The 21,706-nt window shown below is 37.0% G+C and overlaps 1 protein-coding gene across 1 annotated transcript in view; it reads right to left on the bottom strand.

The window, feature by feature from the left end:
- The window catches only part of SOX6 (SRY-box 6), a 417,034-nt gene that overhangs the window by 56,558 nt on the left and 338,770 nt on the right, over positions 1-21,706 (bottom strand).

Raw genomic sequence — 21,706 nt, 5'->3', positions numbered from 1 at the left:
AAATGAATTTCTGTGGTTTAAGTCTGCAGTCTCTGGTAGTTTATTATGGCAACCCTAACCAACTAATACAATGGCGGCTTCTACCTCTTATGCCATGAAAGGTGCTAGTTGCTTTCCAAAATTATCAAATAATAAAGTAGCATATTTTAGAGATAAGGTCCTATTAGCCTCAGAAACAAGTATCTAGAAACTTCTGTCTTTAGGATCTAGTAGCAGTTCTATCTGTTGACAGCCTTGCCCATCCATCTATATATTTATCTATGATTCTTCAAAAGAATAAGTTATCCTTTAAAGGGAAGGAAGTACTTGACAAAAGTTTTCAAAAACAGGAAGATTTATACTTGAGACAAGAAACAGAATCAGTAAAGACTGCTATAAGCTGTTGAGATAAACTCTAAGAATGCTGATATATGCTACTAGACCATAAGCATTTCGAGGGAGGGAAAGTGTCTCACGACCTGCTCTATGCCCAGCAAGAACTGTGCGCTGCAAGCAGAGAAGCATGCAGCACATGCCTGCTGAAATGAACTAATGTCTGAAGAGCTTCTTATGGAGACGGTTTATGGACCTTTCAAAAACATTCTCCAATGATGTATGACAAGTTTCCCTCAGGATTTGAAGAGTACACCAAACTAAGCGAGTTCTATCTCCACACCCCTGGCAAGGACAGCATCCTAGACATCTCCTGTAACACACATGTAGACTCTTGTCACTGACCATCAGATGATAAATGATACAGTAGCATTAACTCTGAAGATATGAGACCCTTTCAGGCTTGGGAGCCACTGAATTAAATTAGTTTCATCAGGATTATAGTGCTAACTGAACCCCTTTAACCAAATGCTTTCTTTCTCATTCATATGGTTTTAATATGGTTTTAACCAATTGCAAGGTTATTTATAAGTTTGCAACTCCAAAGTAGAGTTATAAAGCGTTCAGATTTAAGTAAATCCAGTTGTGTGGCAGCCTAACTCCTACTTATATGTGGTTTCAACTTTTTATTCGTGTACAGAGGCATGATGCGGATTTGTTCCTGAATATTCTCTGATTAACCATTTGTTTCAGTAAAAAGTTCACAAAAAGTCCCACTGTAAAATTACACAAACTCTTATTAAAACTGAACACATGGTGTAAAAAGTGGAGAATTCTATCTCCACCTAAACCACCACCAAGATACTGTTATTCTAACATGTATCATATGAACAAAGAGTGTCACAATAAAATGAATGACCAGCTAAGCAAATGTCTTTGTCCAAAAAGGTATCTTGGGAATTCTATTAGTTCAAAATCTACGTACTTGATTTGAGGTGCCTGTTTAATTTATAATGTGTACTTTTTAGTATTATTTAGTATTATATTGTGAAACACAGGTGCAGTTTATTCCAGTTGAAAACATCAAAGCTATACGAACCAAGAATAAATATTTTCTTCAGAAATATAGCTTCCATTTCAATTTTAGCTGGAAAACTGATAAGTTTGAAGATTTTTCCCTCAGAAACATAAACACAAAAAGTGGAAAAATGTAAGGTATTGCTACCATGTATTTGTTTTAATATATGAGATATATAAGCATATTGTATTCCTTTTTTTTTTTTTTTTTTTTTGAGACGGAGTCTCGCTCTGTCGCCCAGGCTGGAGTGCAGTGGCCGGATCTCAGCTCACTGCAAGCTCCGCCTCCCGGGTTCCCGCCATTCTCCTGCCTCAGGCTCCCGAGTAGCTGGGACTACAGACGCCCGCCACCTCGCCCGGCTAGTTTTTTGTATTTTTTAGTAGAGACGGGGTTTCACCGTGTTAGCCAGGATGGTCTCGATCTCCTGACCTCGTGATCCGCCCGTCTCGGCCTCCCAAAGTGCTGGGATTACAGGCTTGAGCCACCGCGCCCGGCCGCATATTGTATTCCTAAGAGCTTTTCCTATAATTTAAAAAAATATGTATGCTGCAAAAATGACATATATGTTAAAAAGAAAAATAGGGAGCATGAGAAAGTTTTAGTACCAGAAGGAAATGTAAAGGCCTCTTCATTCAAAGAGCAATGGGACCAAAGAGGTCTGGACACTTACCACAGTCCTGAAGCCGGCTGGTGACAGATCCAGAACATGCCTCTTAGCTCCAGACTCTCAGTCTCCTGCTCCTTCCACTGAGCTACTCTTACTCTACAAACTATGCTAGTCCCTGTATGATTCATCTGCAAAATGAGGGAGTTAAGTTAACTTATCTCCATGGTTTCTTCCAGTTCTGAAATCTGATGATTCTATGATATTTGACTTACTTTCTCTCTAAGATCTACACTGCAGCACGCATTGATAAAATCACTTTACCATGTCCTAAAAAAATTCTGAGGAATTATTCATCTCAAGAAAAGCACTAAAAACAATGCATTTTTTTCAAACAAGCCTACCAAAGCATGGTCACACTTAGCCAAAAAGCATCTGTTGGCTACTTCTGAAATTCCGTGGCCACCATAGTCAAAAGCAAGAGAAGGGAAGGGACACAAAGGCAAAGGAAGGCAAAGAAAGGATGCAGGGAAAATCAAAGGGAACATATTTTCATCAGAATGTGGCTTAAAGATTCCTCTGTGTCCCTAGTTTGAGACTCATTACGGTGGCACTAGCCCAGAATACATCTCTTTTTGTCTGCAAGTAAAGTAACATAAATGCAAAGACTGCTGCTAAGAAGAGGGACTTTCTTCAGAAGAAAACTGATTAACTCCTTAATGTCAAGATTTTGTATATTCTACTGTTATCCTCCTTCTAGGAAAAAAGAAGCACTAAATAAGGTCAAATGATGTCACAAATGAGTATTCAAATAAAAAATAAAAATAATCCAGGACTATGTCTCATTGTGGAAGAAGCTTTTCTTAAGATTAAATAAAATTAAAATTTAGAAACTGTTTTCATTTCATACAAATTTTAAAAAAGCATTGTGAAATTGAAATTTTTAAAATAAGTTTAAAAGAAGAAGAAAATATTTAGAAACGCTTTTCAAAACAGTACTCCAATATGGCACCATTACAAAAGACAAAAGATAGTGTCCAACTGTGGGGATATGTGTTAATTGTATGGTTTTCCAAAGATGTGGGAGAACTGATATCAATTACAGTATAATTACCATTACTTCCAACAGAGTTAACATGTAGTTACCACAAAATAACATACAATTAACTGGTGTCACATTGCACACCAGACTAAATAAGATACAAATTAAGAATTCCCAAATGTAGCGATAATACTCTCCTATCTCTTAAAAAAGACAATTTAAAAAAAAACAACTTTTCTCTGATAATGTCACAGCATTTGCAGTAATTAGTATAATTATTCAAAGAGGGAAAAACTAAGATATATAAGTTAGAAATCATCATTTTTAGTTATAAGATAAAAAACTGCATAGGGAAGGAGAAGCATATATTAACAAAAATGTTAAATTTAATAAGCTAAAGGTATAGTAAATAAAAATAAATTTCCTTCACATTTCTTTCAGGTCCTGAAAATCAGGCAGCTATATTTTAAAACCAAATTTAAGAATGTTCTTAGTTTTTACTGATACCTAATATTTTTTACTTTATTTATCAAACATGGAACAAGAGCCTGCTTTAGTCGTACTATAGAGAGACACAGAAATGAGTCAGGCTCAGTTCAAGACAGGAATTTAAACCCAATTTTTAGTTCTTTGCTATGTGAAGCAGTAAGTCACGTCTCAATATAAGCAATTTCCTTATCAGGAGGTGAGCTTAAGGGACAAAGAATGTTACGGTTCAGTTTGAAGAAGTAGAATTCCTTGCTGGAATGTCTCAAGTCAGCAACAATAACACAGGATGCCTCCACGTGCTGCATATGAGAGAGGGGCACGTGTGGGAACATGTACATGCTCGCCGCACATCTAGGTTTAATTAGAAGACAACTGAAAATGGCAGAGTGCAATGCTGTGAAGTAGTTGATGGGAGGACAAAGGGAAAGGAGCTGTATTTTAAACATAGCTACAGTGTATCTGCTATATCTGTTTCAAACATCTGGGCTTCTAATTATTTATTGAACTCATGTGTAAGACTTATTTGGGAACACTGCAAGCAGTTATAGAACAGGAACATGCAACTACTTTGTAAAATACTTGCAGGACTGAACTCTTGATAAAATCTTGAACAATATGAGTGAAAACTGCTCTGACATTATTTGCGTCAATGTGTGAAAACCATGAAGAGGTTAGCATGCTAAAAATAAATTTTGTACACAGCCTGCTAATTAATGTGGCAGACAATATTTTATTGGGAACTTATATTTTGCATAGTTTTGAAGATTTACTTTATTTCCTACATCTGACTTTTTTTTCTTTTTTTTTTCCTTTGTGGTATCCAAAGACTTACTTGAGATTAAATGAGGCTAGACGCATTTGTAAAAGGCTGCACAACTTGTTTGAAGATTACATAAGCATATGCATAGATTCACAAAGCTTTCAGGGCAAGTCTGTTCCCTATGTAGTCAATATTTTCCTTTTTTCTATGAATATGGAGCTCGGGAATAGATGTATTAATTTTGCACCCAGTTCCATGTTTTATTCCATTGAATTCATGAAGCATTTGTTAGGCTCTAAGGGAAACCAAACTGGCTAGGAGGGATGACAACAGAACAATGATGGGTACATTATTATTCCATGTTATTTCCTCTTGTTCCCACATCACTGTTACATTCCTCTGATTATTGCAGTCTCAAAAAATGTGCTGATCACTGTGTGTGTTAGGCAACACTGCAAGACCGAGAAGCTAATATCCCAGATAGAGTACATTATGCATGTGATGTAAATGAGGTATGTGCTCTCCACATATCAGCCGTTTGTCATCAGAGAGCCAGAGAACAGAGCGGATGGGTGCGAGTGCTTTTATTCCCTTCCACTGTTTCCACAATAGTGAAAATAAATAAGTAAATAGAATAAAAATCACCTGTCCTTCACAACTGACCTTAATTGGCACAAACTTGAAATATTTACAGTGTAATGCATATTTTGGGTAGAGCTTTTTGTTTGTTGTCATTGTATTAGGAAAACACAAGGCTTGTCATCTTCACAATCAGAAATTAGAAACTGAAATGCAGCACATTGTAGATCATACCAGCAAGGATAGAGACTGCACCAATTTTATTTCTCAAAAACTAAATCGTAAGGTATTTTAAAATGTGGACTCTGAATTCCTGGTCTAAAAGCAAGTGCTTCAATGTAAACACTCCTTGCTGCTGAATTAGAAATGATGCTTAGATCACAGGTTAAAATCTCTAAGTGAAATAAAAACACTCCAAGGGCTCTAGGACATGGGCTCAATAAACAAGCACATGTTTATTCCTACAGCTTGAATAACAGCACTCCTGCCCAGATAAGGAGAAACTTGGAAAATTAGCCTGAGCAAGATGTGAGACAGAGAGATAGTTCCTTCAGTCCTAAAGATTGTCTAATGAGGTCCAGGCGCGGTGGCTCATGCCTGTTATCTCAGCACTTTGGGAGGCTGAGGCGGGTGAATCACGAGGTCAGGAGTTCGAGACCAGCCTGGCCAAGATGGTGAAACCCTGTCTCTACTAAACATACAAAAATTAGCCAGACGCGGTGGTGGGCTCCTGTAATCTCAGGTACTCAGGAGGCTGAGGCAGGAGAATCACTTGAACATGGAAGGCAGAGGTTACAGTGAGCAGAGATCTTGCCACTGCACTCTAGCCTGGGTGACAGAGCAAGACTCTGTCTCAATAAAAAAAAACAAAAACAAAAACAAACAAACACAAACAAACAAAAAACCAGATTGTCTAACGAGAATAAACTAAAATGGATTTGAATGGTCTCAAGGAAAAAGGCAGTTATTCATAGAACAAATAACTTCCCAAGTGAATGTTATAATTAACAGTTTTTAAATCTCTAAAATTTTTAATGGCATTTTCAGACCAACTAACAACTTAAGAGAAGTTCATGAGTATAACAATTATAAAAGCTACAAAAGTTTTTATAATATAGCTCTTATTTAACTCTGCTGCATATATTTGACAAAAAGAAGTGTATAACCTAGGAAAGGAGTAAATCTGCTTTTCACTGATTAAATGAAACTCATATTTGAATTTGCATTATGATCAAAATTTTAGTTTTGTATAACTGAGGTGATGACCAAAGGATTAGCAAAAAAAATTGCTTGTAGAGAGCCAAACATCTCGACTGCTTCAGGATCTGAATATTAAAATATCATTTATATAAGGCTTCAGGTTGTACATTGTGTTCTCTAACTGGCAACGTGACATGAAGGGCTGGATTATTAGACTGCTTAAACCAAATAAAGTCTTAGTGTAAATATGATCTATTTAGGAACTCTTAGGTTTGAAATATTAGTCTTCCCTTGAAGATTAATATGCTTGCAGCACTCATACTTGTACTTCCAATTATTTTAAAATTCATTGACAATTATAGTTTTTCAATTAAAAATAATACAAAATTCTAAAAATTCATTGTCTATTGTTCTAAACAGTTACATAGTTTGCCTTCTGCGTAAGTTGATTTGACTGCAAACTTTACTCCTCTTTAGTATGGTTTCTATTTGAAGGTAAATCAATACTTAATACTGCCTCAAATATCAACTATAGACAATTTCTATCTCATTATGTTACCTTTTAAAATTGTACAAACTTGAGGAAATGATTCTGGAAAACCAGTTTGTACAAAACCACATGAAATTCACTAACTCACAGTGTTTTGATCTCATCGTATCATGCTGATCAGTAAATCCACCTACATTTAGCTAATCCTCAGTCCTCAGCTAATTCTTTCAGCCAGAGATATTTGGTACAACCGACCTGATTTGCTTGAAATAGACTTCACTTCCTTTCTACATCCTCTCCTTCCCACCACCACCCACAAAGATGATAAACAAAAATTGTTTTATTTATGGAAAAAAAAAGTGATGACATGCTACTTATTTATGCTATCAGCCTAAGGCAGCTTTGAGTCTACCTCATTCCAATGAAACAGGAGGCCAGGAGGCACACAGCATAAAGCTTCCCTTCTGGGCAGAAATCAGACTCAGTTCCCTTCCTCCTCATGCAATAAATATGATCAATGCTCAGACTTTGTGGCCATTGACATCTTACAAATTGTAAAGTCTTTTCCTGCATATTATCTCATTTGTAAGGCACAATCATCCTAATTTTACAGAATATACTGAGACTTGGTAAGATTTAGAGACTTGCCCAAGATGACACAGATAGTCAGATGTAGGCCTAGAAGACAGATCTCCAGCTTTAACATCGAGACTAAATTCTACTGATTCATATAGCTTAACTTGTTAAACTTTACTGAGTTTTAGGTACATGAAATCAGGAAGATCAGCATCCATGTTGGCTTCCAAAGCTTTGCAAGTTGGTATTTATTTTATAAATTTAACCTTCGGAAGCTATTCAAATCCAATACTCCACTGCATAGCCATTTAAATAAATGAAATCAGCATTCGATTCTGAATAAATGTGTACTGTTCGTCTCTCAGCCCCCCTCGGCTGTGCTACTGTTTCATATATGGTTAATTCTTATGCAGCTTTAGAGGACTTATCATTGAAGATGCACACTCAAGAGCTCCTGTTAACTGTGCTGCTACCAAGGACACAGGAGTAGGGTAGGTAGATATGCAGGTATTACACACTAGAGCCCTGACATAGAAGAATGCAGAGGCAGCAGCTGCCTCCTGTAACTATAAGAACTTGCAGAAAAATCATCAGTGGTCAGAGACTGCACCCTAACTGCAGTAGGCTGTTAAGATTGCAGTGAGAAATGAAGCAAGGAGAGAGGGAGGGTAGAAAAATAAGAGGAAGAAGGGGAACAGGGAAGGGCAATGGAGGAGCAGGAATGGAGAGAGAGGGTAGGAAGGAGGTTAGGGAGGGAGAAAGGAAAGGAGAGAAATCTATTCTCACACATACCAGGAGGCAGAGACAAAGAAGTGGGACTGAGGGCGATGCATCCACAACCTCCAGAATAGAAGACAGATGAGGAAGTGGCAGTGAGCCCAGCAACTTGAGACAGTGAAAGAGACTTTAGTATTCTAGGGCCTTTTAAGAGGCAACCCTCCTATAATATGAATTTCCTCTGTCTGAGGAAGGCCAGACACATTCAAAAGGGCAGACAGATGAAAATAAATTTTCATCTCCATAAGAGGAACTACTTCTTCCAAAGTCTGGGCTCTAGTCACAAGCACACAATCAATGAGCATTTTAGGCTCAGTGTTAGGGGAAGAGCAAAGTGTAAGACATGGGCTCTTCCTTCAAGTTACCAATAATGGTAACAATGTGGTGCAGTAAAAAGTATATAACTTATATAGAGAAGAGCTGGTATTTGAACCTAGAGTTACCTGCATGAATTTTCAGGGTTTTGTTCGATTTGTTAGTCTATAATGGGGGCTAATAAAAGATACCAATAATCTTTACCTCACAGGATTTCTCTGAACACCAAATGTGAGTTTTATATAAAAAAAATTCATCAGTCAAAAATGCCTATAATTATGTTAATTATTTCACGTTTTCATGTAGATTTACAATCCTATATCATCCTGAGGTTTCTCCCACAGAGAAGAGTGGGAGCAACTTATTAGTTGCTTCTATAATTGTGTAACAGGTTGACTGTCTCCAAGTTTATCTATGTGGAGAAATACACTCCATTTCCCTCAGCCACCACTACCATCATTATTCTTTATTCTCTCTCTTTCTTTCTCACACACATACAATCATACATACAGCCTCTGGGTTTACTTTCTTAGCCAGGCATTCAAGGTTTCCATCATCTGAATCCTGCCGCTCTCTAACTCAGAGTCCACTTCTCTCCTGATTGAGCCGTCCTCCGGCCATTATTCCCCATATGCAGAGACACATGCCCCATCCATACTCATGCCAGGACCCTGCCTAGACACTCCTCCCTATGTACTCTAGCCTGCCTGTCCTTCCTTTGAGGGTATTTCAAGTCTCTCCTCTACTACAGAACCTTTTTTCCACCCAGGGATTGATCAGGACAGCCTCCTTTTATCTTCATTAGCTTAATTAGCCTTACAACACATTTCACTCATTTGGCACATAGACCCTCTATTGTCTGGTTCCCTTTTATGGATCTGTCTTATCTTCCAAATCAGACTACCAGACTACAGTCTCCTGTAGGTCAGAAAGAGACCAGTCGATATTTACCTGAATCCCTAGCACCTAACACCTGAACCCATGCATCAAATGGTCAGCACTTCCTACCTAACACCCTGTGATGTCATGTGGTTGCAAACAACAATAAGGGAACCAGAGGAATATTTATTTGCATCTACCTTACTTCACATATATTATCTTATTTAATATTTTCCACAAGCTTATACATTATATTCGTCATTTCCACCTTCCAAGTGAGTAAACATAGACTCAGAAAAGTAAGCAATAGGCCCTAGGTGGCATACCTAGTAATACACATGTTGTTGATCATTAATTAGGCTGAGAAGCTGAGATTTGGATTTAGACATGACTGATTTCAAAGGCTCCTGTTCTTTGTTTCATTCCTGATGTTTGCCTAGACCTGGAGAAATCATTTCATGGCAATCAAATTGGTGGTCTGGAATCAGAAAGGCTAAACTTGCTGCCAACCTCCCTTGAAGGAGTGTTATTAAGATCAGAAAACTCGGTCAGGTGCTCATGCCTGTAATCCCAGCAATTTAGGAGGCTGAGGCAGGTGCATTACCTGAGGTCAGGAGTTTGAGACCAGCCTGGCCAATATGGTGAAATCCCATCTCTACTAAAGATACAAAAAATTAGCCAAGGGTGGTGGCAGGTGCCTGTAATCCCAACTACTGGGGAGGCTGAGACAGGAGAATCGCTTGAACCCAGGAGGCGGAGGTTGTGGTGAGCCAAGACCATGCCATTGCACTTTAGCCTGGGCAACAAGAGTGAAGCTGTGTCTCAAAAAAAAAAAAAAAAAAATTTAACAGAATCAGAGAACTCATGTTCTTAGAAGAATTGAAAGGACTTGAGAAACCAATGCGATTTTGTAAATATAAGAGCTCACTAAAATGTTTCTTTGAACTAGAGATGAGGTTTGTCTTCTTGCCCCCATTTTACAGATAAGAAAATGGGTATTAATTTAAATGTTGATATTTAATCTCAACATAGGCAAGAGGACCCCAAATTTATGGTTTCTCTTCTTAAAAAAATATATTGACTCTCAATATGGGAAGATAACAATTTAAATGATCTCCTTTGTTGAGAACTACAGGGGACTGCCACAGCCCAGAAGATATGAGAACTAAGGCCATTGCGTAATGCATTTTACAAGACACCCTTTGTGTTATTTCAGAACCAATGCTGTTGACATTATTTATAAAAAGATATAAAGGGCAAATCAGGGTTGCACTAAAAATAAAATCAAGCATTTCCATCCATAGTGGGAGGACAGCACTTTGGGAAATTCTAATCTTAGTTGCAAATGTCAAAGATTGCAAACTGGATCTTAGCTAAAAGTAAACTTCTGTCAGACTGCTCCCAATGGCACATTTTTGACAACCAGATTTAAGACAATGCTGAGAGGGAACTAGCGATGTAAAGAATATATAAAGTACATCCATGTGCAAAGTTTTCCCATACACTCTCTATTCACAGCCCTAGGCCAACCAGCTGAAAATGAAAATAATCAAGTATAGTAATATCCAACACCATAAAGAGAAGGCAGAACACATACATGAAGACTTATGCAGACAACACACATACACTGTCATACAGACCGTCTCACATATACGCCCAGGTCAACTGACACAGACAGACATACAGATTCAGAGACAGACATAGACATGGACTCAGACATACCTACAGACGTACGAATGCAGACAGGTGCACACTGAGATAGACACACAGACACAAAGAGATACTGACAAATACACAGACACATTATAGATGCATAGTCAGACAGACACACAGCACTGCTATAGATGCAAACAGACCTATGGAAAAACAGGCACACATAAATGTACATACACAGACAAGGAACAGACACAGAGACAGACTCACATATAGATTTATACCCACAATGAGAAAGACATGAACATTCAGAGTTCATCACATGAACACTCACAGAGTTACACACATAGTGCAGTCACATGCACACACAAACTCATGTACAGCCATATATAATGTGTGACCTTCTGTGACCTTCTTTTCAAGGCACATCAGGACACAAGAGCAGGGATAGGTTTGGGGGAAGGAGGTGAAGTCCGTCTGTCATTGCAGACAGAATATGGGATTCAACACAAAAAACTTTGAAGTCTCTCAAGTTTAATATTACCTCTGTGAATGTAGGCAAATGATTTGAGCTCTTTGAACCTCATACTCACCTGAAGAAGAGGAATAATAAAAATTCCACTTCTTAGGATGTTTGCTAGAATTAACTTTAATTAATAAATGTGTGAAAATGCTTTGCAAACAATTTAAAACACTGACATTTTAGTGATTGTTATTATTGCGTTCTTAAAACTGCCACAAGCAAAGAAAGCCTCTTAGGAAAAGAAAAAGTTAAAGTACTATTCACCTCATCTATTACTAAGAACACTTAATGAAATCTATTTTTAAAAATTGATCTTTAGGGAACTAAACATTTATACAAAATGTAGTTATAGAAAATTGTGTTACTGGCATCAACTTAAATCAATTAATATTATACTGAATGCCTACTATGTGCCAGGCATGTCTAGGAAGTGTAATGTTCTATTTAACCTACACTCTGTTTAGTGAAGCTATCATATACAATATATTCCATACTTGGTATCACTATAAACAAGGATGATAGTATAGAACAACATAAGCTGCACTAAGACTGAATTTAGCACTTTGAGACCATATGATGCCTTAGAATCACCACTATAAGCATCTTAGGACCGTGAACATTAGAGCAGAATCTGCAAAGCACACAGGACTGAGCGCTAGAGAGACAGGGGACTGGTCCCAGTCACAGTAACACCCTGTGGCTGGATTTGGGCAATCACTTCACTTCTCTGTTTCTTCATCTATAAAATGAGGGGCTGTACTAAATGATCTCTAAGGGCTCTTTTAGCTCTGATTCAACTCTTCTTATAGTGTGATGAAGAAGTGCTGACTAATGGTCTTTCTGTTGAGAGTGCTGAATATATGAATTTTTACTATACTACTATAAAAACAAAGAAGTTCATATTTCATATCTCTAAAGGGAAAAGATCTGTCATCACTGGACTAGAGGTAATGTGGGCAAGTTATGATTCTGTAAGAATAGAAATAGATTAAGAGATTTTTGGACAGAGCACACATTAGATCCCTAATTCCCAAGGGCAAAGATCTCTGAGGAAAATCTTCAGGATATACCAAAACCAACATCCAAGAAATGGAATGCCAAAGTCTGCAGAAGGTTCAGATAGCTTTTAAGCAGAGCTCACTCCTCCCAGCTCAGAAAAATCCAGGTGGACCCAGTTTCCTAAAGGCATGCACACAGTAAAACAACATAGTGTGTTTTCAAGTCATCACTTGTGCTTCTCTGAGGAATCTAAAAATCAGAATTTAGACAGATTCTTTGTTAGACTTAGGAGGCAGCTTGTACTGTCTTGAGGAGCTTTGTGAAAACTTAGGAAAACAGTTTAGAATCTACTCAGCCATTCTAAAGTTGCATTTTAAACTGAACCCAACTTTAAATGTAGCAGACTTTAAAAAATATATTTGTCACTTAAATAGTCTCAATTTTATATTTAAAATTTTTCCCACAATCAAATGACTTCAAACTTACTATTTGTTTTGATGATAATCATAACTATATATATTTTCTTTAATGTGCTCTTTAAAAATAACTAAAAAATTCCTGACAACATATGCTTTGATTTTGTTCTGCAACTCAGATATTTAAAAAATGTTTACTACAACAAGTGGATTCTAAAGGCCACCTAGATGGATCTGATTTAATTTGGAGGTTGGGACTTCTTTGGAAATTAATTTCTTTATGTGGGGTGACATAGCATTAAGTCACCTGACACTATACTTGTGATACATCCTTCCTCTGCATACTGCTTGTCTTTCCACTGGGAAAGCCCTGTTTCCACAACAACAGGACAGCTTCTAAGCTAAGGAAGGGCAGGAGTGCAAAAGAGACCAAGGCCAATTTTAAGAAATTTCAAATGGAGTTCCTCCTACAGAACTGGTCTTGGGAATCCTACAAGAGAAGAAAATGGATTTTTAAATACATAATCCTAGGTACCTGGCTTATGGTTTCATAGTTTTTTGATACAACCTGTAATAACCAAGGGAACTAAGTGTTATTAATCGCAGATAAGGACACCAAGGCTCAAGGAAGTCACAGACCTGTGAGCTGTGGAAGCAGAATCTGAAGCCCTGGTCACTCTGACTCCAAAACACATGCTCTCTTCACTCTTGCACACCTCTCTAAAGGTCTCGCCCATTCTTTATTTAAACTGCCACCATCACATTCTTCTTAAAATGTAGTTTAGATTAAATGTGCCCCATCCACAAACACCTACAATGGTTTGCAATTATCTAAAAGGATAAAACTTAAGCTAGCCACGACAACCATCTCTTTCAGCCTGCTTTTCTACGAATTATATGTCAGGTTCTGAATGACATCACTTATGTTGATTATAGCTGGCCTTTCATATCCATGGGCTCCATATCTGAGAGGTCAACCAATTTTGGAAGGAAGATATTAAAAAAATTTAAATTAAAAATAACAATACAATACAAATAATAGAAATAAAAAGAGTACAACAACTATTGACATAGCATTTATGTTGTGTTAGGTATTATAAGTAATCTAGAGATGATTTAAAGAATATGGGAGGATGTGCCTAGGTTATATGCAAATACTATGCCATTTTATATAAGAGTCTTGAGCATCCAGGAATTTCGGGATCTGCAGGGTGGGGAGGTGGGGTCCTGGACCAATTCTCCAAGAGTATTGAGGGATGATTGTACTTTATTGGATCATCACAACAAACCCTTATCATAGAAACTATGCAAATTAATAGCATTTCTCAGATGGAGACATTAGGGCTGTCTAACTCCAAGGCCTTTGCTCTTATCAACAACCTTAATTAAATGGATGGGAAAGTAGGAAGGAAAGAAGAAAAGAAGGGAAGGTGGAAAGGTGGGAGAGAGAGGAAAAGAAGATGACTGGGAAAGAGGGAGGAAGGGAGTAAGCATTTATTAAATGCCCAATTGGTATATATGATATTTTATTAGAAGGTTGAATATTGAATTATTTAATTCTCAAATCCTGATATTTTTATAGATTAGGAAACTTAGGTTCTGAGATATTAGCATAATAGTGATAAAGCCAGTACTGAACCCTGGTTATCTTTCCACTTCACATGTCTAATACTATGCTTTATATATACTAAGTACTTAATACAAATGGAATGAAATTTTTAAAAAAGCGTGTCCATGGAATAAAGTGCTGCAAAAAAGTATGCAATGTCAGTCACATTACCTAAACTAAGGCAAATAACTGTAGGTAAAAATGCATCTAAAAGATAAACGAAAGGTCTGTTAAGAAATAGCCCTGCAAAATTACTGAGTTCTCAAACTGAATAGGAATGTTATAGGTACATTCTTAGGTATGTCTCAAGCTTTTGTGAGGACCCAGAGGAGAGCACCTATGTTTCTTCTGAGAAGCTGTTTATGTTGTAGCATACTGTGGCTGTTGTAATACATTTCCTTTTTGCCTGGTTACCAGGAAGCTCACAATCAAGTCTGTGGTCCTCCTTTGGCAATTAGGTAGATATGTATGACAAGAATTTTCGTGCACTTCACTTATCTCAGCTTTACCTACTTACTTTATTTTCCTATCCTTAATTTTTCTTTCCCACAATCTCCTCTCTATTTAGTTTCTATGTTGTTTTACTGCACACATCACTGCAAACCAGCCAAAATTCTTTTTACATCAAGGCAACGTATAAACACAAACAGTACAACTGTACCGTTTTGCTCCTTAATTCAAATAGAATAAAGCCATTGGTCAATTCTAAACATTTACTGTGTTTGATCAGTGAAAACTGTTATTAAGGTTAAGGTGAATACAGTTAAAACACATAATGTAGATATATGTATTACATGATCTAGAATAGCATATATTCAAAGAATCACCTTGGCAATCTCAAAGACCATTTTAGAGGGTCAACTAGATCAAAACTATTTCCATAATAACTCTAAGATATTGTTTGCCTTTTTCATTCTTATTCTCTCTTGAATGTACGATAGAGATTTCTAGAAACTACATGACAACGAGACAATTTGGATGTAAAAGCAGATACCAGAATCAAGCAGTCTTCTAATAAATCAGACATTAAAGAGATTCATTAAAATGTAAAGCAAAGCCATTCTTCTATTTTTTTACTTTGAAAATATAGTTAATACTCAAAAATGTTATTTATATTACTATCTAATTGATTCGTTATTGTTATCTTAAAATAAATATTTTTTAATGTTTTAGTTTTAATATTTAATAAGACAAATATTGGTTGCTAAGTCCCACATAAATCAAAACCCTTTAGGGTCTTTGATAATTTTTAAGACTATAAAAGGTCCCTGAGACCAAAAAAGTTGAGAACAGCTGGTGTGGAAGGATTAAGAGATTACATCTAGAAGAGATTAGATCTAGAAGGATTAAGGATTAGAAACTACCTGCCATAGTGGGAGGTTAGGTCTATGAAATCCTCATAATTAGTAAGTTTGCTCCATACATAACAAAACCAACAACTCTTTCACAGAATGTATGCAATATTATTAACTGTATATATCAAATTTTAGCCCTTTCATTGAGAGATACATTAACTAGATGTGGCCTTTTGACTAAAACATGTATAAATAAAACTCAAGGCTTTATATTTATTCCTACACCCACGCCTATCCCTAGGAAGTATTCCGAACTTATACACTTATATATAAATTCTCACCATTTTTTTCTGTTTAAAGTACAGAGAAGAAAGGAGGCAAACAAGTTTGTTGTTGTTTTTTATGAGTTTGGCCTTAAGCTAGTAGCTAGGCAACCAATCAAGTAGCCCTGACAACAGAAAGAAAAAGAACTTAATGATTACATTCAGCCAGGAGCTTACATACAGAACTTCATAGTTGCCCAATGTTATTAGTTCAAATGTAAAATCCAACATTAATAAACCTTACCTTGCTTTTCTCTAATTTTATAGCACTTTTGATCTGTGTATGTTCTTTTAAAAAAATACTATCGCAAGTATAAATATGGCTATTCATTTCAAAGAAATATGTATGAAGCACATATATCTAGATAGACTTCTTTAGCTCATAATTTTAGCATTCACTTCATTAAATTGATGTTTGAAACTCAGATGTGTGTCTTGTTTTAGATTTTAAGTAAAATTGCGCTATCAATCTCACAGAGATGTACGGAACAAATGAGATGATGGAAAGGAAATGCTGGAGTAAAGTGATCCAGAGCTGGTCTTAGTTTCTTCATCTGTGAAACAAGGACAGTAATACCGACATCCCTGAATTTGGAAAGGTTCAAGAGCGAATATATATGTAATAATATATTTGGAGCATAGAAAGCAGTATAAAAATATTCCTTGTCGTGACATAAAGAAAGAGTAGTACACAAATGTTTTTTAAACAGTGACTACTGCTCTGCTTTGCAAATGAGGAGAATTACAATTAGAATTTCTTCCCTTACTGCAAAAATCTCTAATGTGCCTCACATTCTTCATAGTGCAAGTTGTTGTCTTGAGAATAGGTTGACATAGAAAAGCAACACAAACATGTTAGTCAACTGCTCACAAAAATGACAATCCTGATTAATTAGGACTATGTGCGCCTTTGAAAACAACCAAACCTCACTAGCCTGCGAGCTATAGAAGGAGCTCATTCATTCCCAACACACTTTGCTAAATAATTTTCTCACAAGCCCCTTTCGTTTACTGCTGTACAGCTATATTGATCCTCTGACTAAATTTATCCTGTCATGCAACAACGAATACCTGAATCAATTGTATGAATAACAAGGAGCTATGATAATTGACAATGCGAAGCAGAAGATGTCCAGTATGTTTTTCTTTTCCAATAAAAGGGGGCAGTATTACATCAGTGTAATACTGATGTGCTATTCTGATATTTGTGAAACATATGGGTGAAATGCAAGAATCTACACTTTCAAAAAATGAACAATGGCTTTTTAAATAAATGGGAACAAGTTTACAATGTGCCCCAATGATTGGATTATTTTTTTTCCTATTTAATTCACTGAAAAATATTATTTGGGTATGAGAAATGTAAATAGCTATCAAGAATCAGGTCAAGCTTTTCCAAAAAATTATCGATTAAAATTCTGCTTTTGTGGAAATACATTAAAGAATACATTAAATAAGTAGGAACAAAAGCTCCCTAGCACACTAACATAATCAGAGTTGAGTATTATCATGTTGGCTTTAGCCAGATCCTAGCAGGTAGCCAGTTTATACAAGTCACTCCAAAAACAAAAAAGAAATATGCATATCCTGACTTTGTAAGAAGCTGCCTGTTAGCATCTTACTATCCTTTTTTTCTCTTTTAAGAAATTTTGAATCCAAGGACCAATAGGTTGACTCATTCACCAGTGGAGAGTATCAAAGAAAATAAAATTTAAAAACTAAACAGCAGATTTGACAAGCTGCCTGCCATCTGAAAGTGAGAAAGAATCTGATATTAATTGAGCATCTTCTGTGCAAACTATATGCTGTACATATGTTTCTTCAAAATATCCCTTCAAGAAAAGGATAATTATCTCCATTTTATAGAAATGATCATTGAGACTCAGAGAGGTTAAGTAAATTACTTAAGTAACACAGTTAGAAAACAGCACAGGGAGAACTGAGGCCCAGGATTAACAAACTCTAAAATCCATGCTCTTTGTAATCTACATGTAGTTTGTCTTTCTATGACTGCTCCTGGTCTAGCCAACTCTTTTGTTTCTTTGTCTATACCAGCATCATTCAACCTTCTGTTTCCAGTGCCAGCAGCAACGGACACCATGGCAGGAAAGAATGCCCTACCCAGACAGAAGGTGACAAGTATAGAGAAGGCAGGGAGCTAAATGCTCTTCTGTTTTGCTGTTTTTGTTTATTTATTCCCTGCTTTATTTCATCAAAGCTTTGAGATTGCCAGTGTAAAATGTAAGATATCGTAGGAAATTAATAAATGAATCTGGTACTGTTCTATAAGTGGAAATATAATTAACTAGGAATTAGGAAAGCTGAGATTTAATTTCTGTCCTGCCACAAATACACTATGACTGTGGGTAAGTCCTTTTATTTCTCTAGGTTTCAGCTTTCCCATCTGCATATTAAAGTGATTGCACTTGATCAAATGTAACGCTCCCTCCAATTCTTTTACTCTACAGTTTTAATTCTACCCATATACTTCAGAGGCAAGTAAAGTGTGATAATAGTGTCCACTGTAGCTCACTTTGACACCTGATGAGGTCAAGCATTTTTCTCAAGTGATTCCCAGATGAGGAAGTGAATAGCAGCTTGGGACACATGTGTACAGGTGTGTAATCTGACTTTTCATGAGCAGTTGTGATCAGTAGGTAATCAGTCTACTGGCTTACATAATACCTATGCAGGAAAGCATTCCAACCAATGCTTTCACTGAGTCAGCATTCAAACATCAAAAAGGTCAGAGAGTTACAGAACATACTTTAACATCTACCCCTTCATTAAAAAGGCCCACCCTGCCTTGCCTGTCTTCTTGCCAGATGCCCTAGCTTAGCTCTGAGGAGACTTAGAAGCAGCCTAATTAAAATTCTGCTATGTATTGTCATGACTAAAATACTCTCTATCTTAGAGATGTCAAAACAACAAAATTTGGTAAGCAATTAGGCTATAGTATGATCTAATTGCACTGGTACTCAGACACAGGTGAGGATGGCTGGTGTTCTTGGTGTGGAAAGCTATAACCCAGGGTGGTAACTTACTTAGACATCTGCTGGCAGGACACTGCCAATTCATGCACAGAAGTTATGTTGAAATGATGGAGCAGAACAACTCCTAAGGTGCCGTTACAGTCTATTGTCCCTACAATGTATATATTTAACAGAGCCTAAATACCCCGTGACACAGCCAACCAGAACAACTCCATTGGTGCCGTTCTGGCCGATCAAGTCAACAATGTTTCATTTTAAAGTGCCAAAATAGGGATTTACCCAATACAATGAGACCTATCATGAGCAAACGTGTAGCCATATGGACACATATATGATTCTATATGTACTATAAAGATATAAGTATCCTTATGCCTGTTAGTAAGTGTTGGCCCACATTTATGATATACACAAAGACTGTCTTGTATACATCTAACATTACTAAATGTAACAAGCTATAGTGGACAGTGTTGTGCAGCCCCGATCCCCCTTCAGTACTGGAAGATTTATTCCCTCAGCTGCTGGGAATGCTGTTAGTAGCTAGCCCTTAGCTGTTGGCCCTCTTCAGCACTGCCTTAGCTAGAGAGAGTCACCTCACTCAAGGTCATGTCCTCTTCCCATAGCATCAATTATCCAATGACTGGTTGATGCAGGTATATAAAAGCTCACACTCTCACCCCAACTTAGGACAATTCTGAATGGCCGTAGCAGCCTGGAAACTTCCTATGAGGTTGCTAGAGGCCCTAGTTGAGACGGCACCAGAACACAACCTCTCCCTCTGCACAGTCCTGGGTTTAAAAAAAAAAATTAAAACTTGTTTATTTTCTGGAAATGGGGTCTCACTATGCTGTACAGGCTTTTGTCTTCTCCCTTCCCTTAGCAATCCTAAAAGCACTCCCTAATAAACCTGCATGCTGATCTTCATCTCAAGACCTATTTCCCAGGAAACCCAAATCTGTGCCACATTCTTCTGCAAAGAGTGTCCAAATGAGAGAAAGAAGAGGTACGCTTAATAAATTATAAGGTTTTATGTCAACAGCACCACAAAAAATTACCTACAACTGTATTGTGGCCTACAAAGAATAAATTCATAAATCTAATGGAAAGATCTTATATTTAAGGAAACGGATGGTTCTAACATGAATAATTTTGAAGAGAGTTAAACTGAATTTGTCAAAATTCATTTTCCAGTTTAATTGCACATTATATATTAATATTTACCCTCTTTGGCTCAGAAGAAAATCTGATGCTCAGAAGAAAAAGTAGTGCCCCATGGAACCCCATAAAATTAAGACTGATATTTTGATTATGAGAAAGCCAAAGCTACCATCACAGGAATCCATTAGTGCTGTCCTTCATTTATTCTTCTAACTTAAACTAATCTAGCAAGCAATCATAGATACTGATTGTAGATACTAAACAAAGCCTACAAGAATCACAAAATATATGTGTAAAACAGTGACATTATGCAGGAGGGAGAGAGACCATGTTAAGGAGAGCTCATGAACACAACATCTCTAATAATGAACTTTTCCAGTGCTCCAAATTCAACCCCAGTAAGGTTGTCTACTGAGAAAACAGCTCCGTTCAACTTGGAAACCAGGGTTTTCTGGTTCTGTAGAAACAATATTGCAGCTTACCTTCTGGGACTCAGTTATATTCAGTGTGATATGTTTTAGGTCAAGTTCAAATTTATCTATCAATCAATCATCTATGTATCTATCTTGACCTCATCTCTCATCCCTCTCCCATGTGTTCCAAAGCAAAATAAAGTTTTATCCTTTTAAACTTCAGACTTTTCCCTCCCAAATGAATTTAAAAAGTCAATGAGAAATACTTAAAATTAATCTGTAGAACTTGAAGTTAATAGTGTCTAAGTTTGAACTTCAACAGACAATACAAATTCAACAATATAGGGTACCATGGAGAGAACTCCTGTGTCCCCTCAAAATCCATTATCTTGAATCCCCAATCTCCAATGTGATGGTCACTGGAGGTGGGTCTTTGGGAGGTAATTAAGTTTAGATGAAGTTATGAGGGTAGAGCCCCCATGATCAGATTAGTACCCTTCTATCAGATAATCAGAAATGTTCACTCAGTCTACTAATAGCCTCACAACCAGTCTCCCTGTTTCCATTCTTAACCTCCTATATAGTCGAATCTTCCACAGTAGGCAGAATGATCTTTTATACGTAAATCAGATCAAGTCAATGTCCTGGACAAAATCAGTCTAGGGATTCCCATCACACTCAGAATAAAATGAAAAGCCTTTCCAGGGTCTACCAGGTCTAATAAGTTCTGCCCACCCTATCACTTTTACTTTATGATCCCCTGCTGTGCTGTCTCTTGTGCCATTCTTGCCACACTGGGCCTCCTTGGTGCTGATCTGATCCTCCAAGGGCCTCCGCGTTCATCATTCCCAGTGCCTGGAATGCCCCTGCTCCTGCCTTTCATGTGGCCTGGACTGTTGCTTCATTCAGGTGTCAATGTCACTTCCTCAGAGAGTCTTTACCACTCCATGTAACATACCAACCCTATAACACCCTATTCCTTTAACTTGCTTCTTCTATTTTTTCTCATGGCATTTGTTGACTTCCTGCCATTATATTTTCTATTTAATTGTTTATTTCTTCATTGTCTGTGCTCTCCTGTTAGAATATGAGCTCTAGGAAAGCAGGTATCTTTGTCAGATTTGCTCACTGCTGCATCTCCAGTGCCTAGAACAGAGTCCATCATAGAACAAACAATAAATAATTTGCTGGATCAAAAACCAAATGAATGCAATTTGCAAATTGCT

Source organism: Theropithecus gelada, chromosome 14 (genome assembly GCF_003255815.1).
Source record: "Theropithecus gelada isolate Dixy chromosome 14, Tgel_1.0, whole genome shotgun sequence".
Taxonomy (NCBI): Eukaryota; Metazoa; Chordata; class Mammalia; order Primates; family Cercopithecidae; genus Theropithecus; species Theropithecus gelada.
This window is presented reverse-complemented; position numbering and strand designations above follow the sequence as displayed.